The sequence below is a fragment of the Hippopotamus amphibius genome, chromosome 7 (genome assembly GCF_030028045.1).
Source record: "Hippopotamus amphibius kiboko isolate mHipAmp2 chromosome 7, mHipAmp2.hap2, whole genome shotgun sequence".
Lineage (NCBI taxonomy): Eukaryota > Metazoa > Chordata > Mammalia > Artiodactyla > Hippopotamidae > Hippopotamus > Hippopotamus amphibius.
The window spans coordinates 41,062,855-41,072,258 of record NC_080192.1 but is presented as its reverse complement, the minus strand read 5'-3'; the positions used below and the strand labels follow the sequence as shown (position 1 = coordinate 41,072,258).

Genomic DNA, 9,404 nt, shown 5'->3' with positions numbered 1-9,404 from the left:
TTTTTTCTTATTAGTAATGTATATATGGCAATCCCAATCTCCAAATTCATCCCACCCCAACCCCCGCCCCCTGCTTCCCCCCTTCGTGTCTGTATGTTTGTTCTTTACATCTGTGTCTCTATTTCTGCCTTGTAAGCCAGTTGATCTGTACCATTTTTCTAGATTCTGCATATATGTGTTAATATATATATTTGTTTTTCTTTTTCTAACTTACTTCACTCTGTATGACAGTCTCTAGGTCCATCCATGTCTCTATGAATGACCCAATTTTGTTCCTTTTTTATGGCTAATATTCCACTGTGACACATCCTATTCTGTGTTAGGCACTCTCCTCAAGCTTTTACATATATTAATTAATTTGATCCTTAAAACATCTCCTATAAGGCAGGCATAAGTGTTGTTCATATTTTACAGATAAGAAAACAGAGGCATATTCTTATCTTCCCCAAGGTTACATAGCAAATGACTGGCATAGCTATGATTTGAACCAAAGTACTCTGATATCAGCATCTGTGCTATTACCTGCTCTGTTATGTTGGCTCTTATGCAGTTTCATATTATTTTGCTCCTTCCTAATGGGACTTAGTACTTTTAATTTGTAGATTTTAATTTATGCTTGCTTCTTGTACCTGATGGCAAATTTAACTTCTCATATTGTTTCTTTATTTCTTTTCCTTGCATATATTTTAGCACGTGTTTCTGTCCTCCCTGAGTTGCTGCTGTATCTGGCTTTCAGCCCTCAGGCCCTAGGCTGACATGGGCCAACCTGACTGGCCCTCTTCCCCCCGCTTTTCTTGGAAGAAAGAGTCAGAAACTGCTAGATTATAAATTCTTAAAGGTAGATATTGTGTTAGGCTTGTATCCCACAGAATTAAGTGTGGTGTCTTACACATAGGAACTCAATAATATTTTATCAAATAAAAGGATGAGAAAATGAAAGGGCCACCATCAGCTTAGTTGTCCTTGACTACTCATTGTGCCTTTTCTGATGACTTTTATTTTTAACCTATTTCTCACCCTAGCCTTTATGTTGAACTTAGATTCAGCCTCAGCTCTCCAAATCTGGTGACTCCTGCCATGGCGCAGCTCAGTCAAAACAGCAGGTGCTTTTTGAATGCCGTTGCAGGCAGGGCACCAAGGAGATATCATTTAAGACACAGATACTAATTTTAAAATAATTTCATTATCATTGTCTAATTAAAACTCAAATAGATAAACAGTTGTTATGTTAAAATGCTGAATTAACAGTTTCAGACGAAAGTAGTTGTTTCAAGGAAGCACATGACTAAGCAACAAGTGAAAGGACAGGAAGTAATTTGGGAGAAGAGGGCAGGGTTACTTCAGGCAAGGATGGCTAAACAAGACTTCAGAAGAATGTAGAACTTTTAAAATTTTATTTATTTGTTTAAATTTTATTGGAGTATAGTTGATTTACAAAGTTGTGGTAATTTCTGCTGTATAGCAAAGTGATTGAGTTATTAAAATTTATTTTTTAATTGTGGTGAAAAAACATAAAATTTACCATCTTATTTTAAATTGTGCGGTTAGTAGCATTAAGCATATTCACATTATTGTGCAACAGCTTTCTAGGGCTATTTTGTCTTGCCAAACAGAAACCCTATACCTATTAAAGGACAGCTCCCCCTTTTCTCCTCCTCCAGGCCTCTGGTAACCACCATTCTACTTTCTGTTTCTGTGAATTTGAGTATTTTAGATCCCTCAGAGAATTGAGATCATACAGAAGTTAGCTGTTAAAGAAGAATGTTGATTTTGAGCTATGTGTTTAAAGACGGGCAGACTAAATTGGCAGAAATAAAAGGGGCTGCATAAGGTAAATGAGTTAGTATCGTTTGAAAACGTATTTTCTAGCATGTACTGAGATAGATAGAAGCCGAGTCATCATCTTCCTTATTTATTTTCCTTGGGGCAGTTTCCTCTTAGGTTATGGATATTTTGATTGCTGTTCACTGTGATTGTCTATATGTGACTTTAGCTGCAGTTCTCAACTCAGGAGGGATCTTTGGGCATCAGTTATATGACTTATCAGTGTACATTATGGTCCAGAAGACAAAGAAGTGCCTGCCTAGGGTTCAGAAGCATGGACACTGGGTTCATTTGTTTTTACTTGAACTGTGATGGAATGGAGTATTTTAACTTGGCTTTGATACAAAGGTTTTTGTTTTTGTTTTTTTCTTTTGAAGAACCAGAGCATTACAATAAGAAATTTACACGTGGGTTTATACAGTAATGAACACAGGCACATTTCAACATGTGTTTTACTGTTGTATTATTCTTTTAATCAACAATTCCATGTCGTTAGGAAGTGGTAAATATTTTTTTATGCATGGTTTGCAAGAGACAAGGCTCTGATACAGTTCTGGTTCTTCTAGGTACAGTATCTTCTTAAGTTTTGTGCTTAATCGTACTGGACAGGACACGTGGCTCTCCTTCACATTTGGACAGGAACAGACCTCTTATGAGGGACCACCATAAGTCCACATGCCACCTTAGTATGGATTAGGATAAGTGGCTTCTTCTTCAAGATACATAATTTCTCTCTGACAGGATATTGTCTTGACAGAGCAAAATGCTTTGCCACCATGTGCTAGAACATTGTAATAATAATGCAGTCAACTATATGAACAGTGGCCTCTAGGGTTGTGCAGTACACAGTCTGCACAACTGTACGCAAATGTCCTTCAGGAACACAAAGGCAGGGAACAAAGGGAGCAACACACCTGGGTCACTCTCTGTAAAGACACAGGTATCAACAGGAGTAGATTTGTGTCCTGTAGATGTGTCAGAGGGCAAAAACAGGTTGGAAACCCAGAGCTTGGGTCTCAGTATTATGAGATAGGCAGAAAATGAGAGCTAAGTGATACCAAAATGGGGGACTGGGAAGTTGGGGTTACCAAGAGTTGGGACTTAGGTGGTTAAATGAAATGCATGTATGCAGAAATTTTGAATAGGGAATGTAAGTATTTGAAGCAGCTTTTTACAGAATCATAATGCCACTTTGCATAGGTGCATATAGTAAATAAAGGAGCATCAATGGAGCAGATATCAGTCATGTTCCCAGTAGTAGTAATAATAATAGCTGACATTTATGCAGTACTTCAGAGTTGATAAGACTTTTTAACGTTTTTAATACATAGCACATTTTGATATTTTACTTACCTTTTAAGGCAGAGGAACTGTTATTTATCCCAGTTTTATAAATAAGGATTAATAAGTTGATGTGACCTTTTTCAGGTCATATGTTTGACAAAGATAGGTTTTTAAATCAAGTTCTTCTGAGTCCATGATATTTTTTATTATACTATGATTTCTTTTTTCTGATAAAGTTCCACCAAAGTATGCTGGTTAAACTGTTCCCTAGACTTCCATTGCAAGGAATCAAATTTATTTCCCCTTATTTCTGGGCACAAAATACAGACCCCATTCCCAGCCAAATCACTAAATGGGAGAATCTGATGTTGGCCACTTCCAGGCCTGGCCCACATAATGCAGTGCTTTTCTCCTCCTCTCTTACCCTCTTCATGTCAACACCCCTGGCAGCTTTAGAAACCACATGTTGCAGATGGGAAAGCCTCCCTCAAGTTGAGTCTTTGAATAACTACATGGAAAAGAGCCCTTCCTCTTCCAAGAGATAAACTTCTATTGAGTTTATTGAGCAAGAAGTAAAGTCCTATTGTTAAGCCACTATTTATTTCTTACAGCAGCTAGTATTACCCTAATAATGTACTCTCTTTACATTATTTGCATTTAGCCTCCAGTGTGTAAGCATTTCTCTCTTAGTTGCTTATCTGTAACTGAAGTTATGTAGGGTAGATGCCCACCTTTTTCCTCAAGACTGCTTTTATACCCTTAATTCCACTTTCTCTCCGATCCCTCTGGTCCTTTGAAGCACATGGAATTAGGCTATATCACTTTGCCCCCCACCCCAGCCCCCTTTTGTTGTTTTACTTTACAGTGATCTGCTTTCTTCTCCATTACTTCGCCCATGCATTAAGGATTTTAGTCATTAGTTTACTAAATTTCTCACATCACTATTTCTGTGTATTGTCTGGCTGCCTCTTCTTATCTCTCCAGCTCACTTACTCTAGGATGAGTGAGTAAGTAGAAAATGATTCTGCTCCAGTAATTCTTGGACACCATTAAGAACCCCAGCCACTGACCTTCCCACTATCTCACTGGCGAATATCCATCTTTACCTGGCTAAGATTTCTCGGTCTATTGTTAAATAGTTTCCGTGTACACACATTCAGCTCCCTTGCCCCACTCCTCCTATTTTTGCCTGGCAAAATTCCAACCCTCAGTAAATTCAGCTTTCTTCCTATTTCAGTCCTGTATCAGCACAACTGAATATAGCTGGAAAAAATGCAGTAGTACTTACTGGTCTAACTTTAACTTTATGCCCACAAACCTCAGCTGGATTTGGTGTCTCACTCTTCTCTACTTTCCACATACACTTTTTTCCCCCAGTGATTCCATCTAGTTCTGTGGCTTTAAATGTTGGGTTGGCCAAAAAGTTTGTTCAGGTTTTTCTGTAACGTCTTATAGAATATGTCCTATGTGATTGATCCCCAAGGGTGTATACCCTTGGTCTGTAAGAACTCACCTCTGCTCTTGTAGTATGAGAGCAGTCACAGACAATACATAAATGAACACATATAGCTATGTTCCAACAAAACTTTATTTACAAAACTGGGTGGTGGGCCACATTTGACTTAACAGGCACAGACTGCCAATCCCTGATTTAAATCATTATTGTCGCGTTGCTTGGATTAAAGGAGTGACCAAGCAAATGAATGGACCAGTGAATGAATGACAACCTCTTTGGCAGCAGCCAGCCCTCTCCTGCTTTGGTCCCCTTAGTTCTCTCGTGGATATTCATGAGACAGCTAGAAAATCACATCACTGCATGGGGGGAAAACATCACAGTCACTCTTTAGGGCTGAGTGAAGAGCACATGGGGACAAACCTTACAAGTGCAGTGCTTTGCTCCCAAGATGGGTCAGGTGAGCAATGTTCTTAGCTCCCTGAGACTCTATTTGGATGGCTAAGGGATCTAAATTTTAACTGTTTAGGGAACCTATTCTCTCCAGGATTAAATCTTAATATTTCTCACCAGGACCTTCATGATCTCTCCTGATTTCAATTGTCAGTGTCATTATTTTCTCCCCTTTGCCCCCTCACGTAACACGGGAGAGCTTGCAGGTTTGGGGACGTGCAGACTCTCTCTCACTTCCATGTACATCCTGTCCTTTCTGCCTGGAAAACTCCTAACTACCTCCCTTCAATGGCCAGGCTGACCATAATTTGTTCTTTAGGACTCTGCCTGGATGCTATTTTTCTTCTGGAAATTGTTTTAAACACTCCGTGACAAGTGGTTGTCTTTGCTCTGTGTCCAATAATCTCTTGCTTGTTCCAGCAGTAGCTTTTATCACTCTGCATAGAAATCACTCTTTTGCTAGTCTGTCTCCCTACTACTGTTGAGTGTTTTGAGGGTGGGCGCTATCTTGTACTCATTAAGTCCAGCTCATTATACAGTGCCTGGCACGGAGCCGTGCCTCAGTGAATATTTGTTGAATGAATGAATGACTACATGATGAACATCAGATTTTTCGTAGGAGTGGCTGACGTTCCGTAAACCTTGTTTCTAGCCTCTTGATGTCTCAGGGAGGGGAGGGATGCCCTCTTGTCCTAGCTCAGCATACTGGTTAAAGGACTGTGTCTACTTCTAGCTGGGAGGTGATAAGTATAGCACGTGTCTTTCAAGAGTATTAACACCCGGAAAAGCAGGATTTCTTGGAAATAAGGTTGGGTGGCTGGCTGTCGTACTAGACGTATATAAAGTCAGTGGCTAAGTATATGTAGAAAAAGCTTGACCAACGGAGTCAGACTAATTTAGGTTCATGTATCACTTTTTCCACTTTTTAAGTTCTCTGAGGTTCAACTTCCTGATCTGTAAAATAGGGATAAGAATTTATGTCCTGTAAGATTTCAGCAGTATGCAAAAGGGGTTAGACATAATATACCTAGTACAGTGCCCTCTGGTAGGTCCTTATCACGAATGGTAGCTTCAGCCATTGAGTCTTATCATAACCCTTTTATCACCACATTAGGGAACCCCAGCGTAAGGATTGCTTACAAAAAACAAAGAGGCTGTCTTGAGTCAATTTCATGACAACATCAACTTGCATTTAATAGCAGCAACTTCAGGTAGGGGTTGTCTGCACTGTTGGATTTTCCATCCCTGGTAAAGTTGAGGCAAACATACAAGGCTCTAAAGTTCCCATAAGTATATTTTAATATGTAGATCTTGGCTACTTGAAAACAAAGCATGTGAGCCCATGCGTGTGCTCATATGTGTGTACACACACACACACACACCCCCAGAGAATTTCTCCATTTAATTTGTTTTTACTTAATTTGCCATTGTTTAGGAATGCATGAGAAACATGAGAGACTGATTACTAAGTCATGTAATATTTTTCTTCAACACAACAGCACTGAGATAAGTGCTCGTGTTACTTCCAGCTTCTCCTCTTGATATAAAAATTTACCCAGAAGGTAATCAGTTGACAGAAGAGCTCACCACTTGCACGGAGAGTGTTGGAACAAGGATATTCCTTTTCTGGTGGATAGCTGTGAGGCTGGGGAGGAACGCATTTCAGGTGTTTTCCAAGGCTGCCAATTCCCCCAACGTCTTGGGTGCCACAAAGCGATTTTCCTCTGCCAGCACATTTAGTTTACAAGATGATCCTCTCACAAAACACTGTGGTTACATTTATGAGAACATATGCAAAATTAAACCACTGACCCAGGAGTCAAATAAAACTTCCCATAAATTATTGAGCTTGTTCTTTGCTTTTATTAAAACAAGCCCTTTGTCCCTTAATTTTCCAAATAAATGCTCTTGCAACAAATAGGAGGCTTATGGGTCCAGAAGGGGATGGCAAGCATCAGAAGTGTGGCTGCCCAGGGAGATCAAAGACTTCCCTCTGCTTATTGGACACAGGTTAGGGCTCTTGTGTCTTGTTCTACTAACACAGGCCTGGCATCTGTGGCAGCTCCTTGGGACATTTCTTGGTAAATCAGAACCCTAGATAAATTGAACATAAGGTCTCACGATGACTTGGACTTCACCCAGGCAGGCCTCAGGTAGAACCTGCTCCATATGGTGACTTATGTTAAGCAGATAAAATGACTTATTTGGCACCAACAGGAGCCTCCGTGTTTCTTCATGGGCAGCATAAATAAAGAATACATGTGTCAGCCTGCCCTCTATCATCTACGATAGTGCAGGGAAGAGAGAATGGGAATAGAAAATGCATAGAATGTATTTAATAGGCTATCCTGTCGACCAGTCACGCTTTTTACAGAACTTCTAACGCGTGGCAGAATCTTGAGATTTTACCATTCTGGTCATCTTTGGGGAGTTTCTGGGTTTGCTGTCATCATTATTACCAATCATCTAGCGAACTGCTTGCGGGGCACTGGGGCAGGAGCTATGGAGGATACTGAGAAAGAAGTATGTGACATTATCCTTGCTGGGGATGACACGTCCACACGCTAGTGGTCAGAGCTGGCTAGGGGCAGCCTTCAGGGAGCCGAGAGTGAGAGAGGGAACTCACTGGCCCCTTGAATTCAGATAATTTGGGACTTTGAAACATACCTCCAGGAATCCTTTCTCTATTGGACGGGCGAATCTTTTTAGAGAACTGGCTGGGGAAAATGCCGGCGGGGGGAGGTTTGGCCCTGGTGAGTCAGGCCCTCCCTCAAGTCCTTGATTGTTCCTAAGGCTGGTGAAGGAAAAACAAAGTGAAAATATATCTACAGCATAAGGCGGTATACCACGTGTGTATAGCGTTGCCCATGTCCAGCACCCGGTAGGAACTTAGATTCTTCTATTTGCTGCTGGCTTCTGAAAATTTATGCCTATTGGTGAAGGACTGGCCTATGGCAAACCATGCTTGGATCATGAGTCCTTCTCAAGTTGTCCCAGACCTTCTCTTCTTGCATTTAATTTTCTTTAACATTTCCTACAGCTCTCGCAGGAAGGTGGAGACATTCAGATGCCTTTTATATCAGGGAACTGATGTGCTCAGGTATGAGGGGAGCGCTTTTTCCAGCTTTTCTCTCCTGGACCTAACTCTGAACCAACAGCTTTCTCATTTGTGTTTTCATTCTTTCTCTCTCAGCACTTTGTATAATACTTTGTTGTACATATGTGCTTACACTAGATTAGACTAGATTATAAGCTTCTTGAGGACAGGAACCACATCTCTTTTCATGTCTATATACCCAATGCCTAGCACCGTACCTACTACAGGAACACCCCCCTCCCCCCCCCCAATTCAATAGCTGTGAATGAGAATTTAGGAAGCCTTCCCAGATTATGGGAAAGGACTCATCTGAACCTCACCCTCCCTGATTATCCTTGACAAGTGATTATTCCTGCATTATGACATGCAATTCAATATCAGTGTAAACTGAGGGAACAAGGAATGCAGTGACTCTAAAATCATCCTTATATGGTCTCAGAGGACATTGATGATAGCATTGCTTTACTTTCATAGTGAGCTAGATTATTATTAATTAATGTCTGTTTCCAGAATGCATTTCAGCTAATGGAAGGGAAAGCAACTCTCAGGTGTGTTGAATGAGGGACTAATGACTGTTGTTAACTTTTCAATTGGAGAGTTTACATGTGGTTGAAAATCTATACTATGTATGCCTTGATAGAATACGTTTTATTATTTTCAGTATTTTTTGACTGCCTACTGTGTGCCAAATCCTCTCTCGGCAGGCTGTTTCCTGAATGAGCTCGTAATTTACTTCAGGGATTTGGCTATGGATGTAATTTAATGTGATTGGACAGAAAAATGACTCCATTAATCAAACCGATATATTTGTAAATTAAAATATATGAATCAGGATTTATGCTCCTACAGTACATTTATTATAATAAATATTAGAAATCTAGTGCTCACTTCAGCATCACATATACTAAAATTGGAATATATATCACATTGAAGATTTGCATGGCCCTTGTTCAAGGATGATGTGCAAATTTGTGAAGCGTTCCATATTTTAAAAAAATATATTAGAAGTCTACATCTAGACTACATTAAATTAATGAATATTTTAATAAAGAAAAGGTCATTTTAAAAATTCACTTTCAAGTTATTTAGCTTATAAGATTTGTCCTAAATGTACCCATAATTTGAGAACATATGCATAGGCTGTGTTTTCTTTGGAATTTGTGTAAAATGATTATCTAGTAATTGAAACAGAGCAGAACTTCCCTTACTTTGAAGTGCATGTATGTGTGGGCACATTTCTGCTGAGGTAGTACAGAGTGATCATTTGCTTTGCTTTTCTTGTATTAATACCAC

At 39.8% G+C, this 9,404-nt stretch overlaps 1 non-coding gene across 1 annotated transcript; it reads left to right on the top strand.

Annotated features, from left to right (window-relative positions):
* The first annotated feature begins 8,991 nt into the window (after window positions 1-8,991).
* On the top strand, window positions 8,992-9,102 carry LOC130857896 (U6 spliceosomal RNA). Its single transcript, XR_009054896.1, has one exon. It is a non-coding gene; the product is annotated as a U6 spliceosomal RNA (small nuclear RNA).
* Window positions 9,103-9,404: the final 302 nt, after the last annotated feature.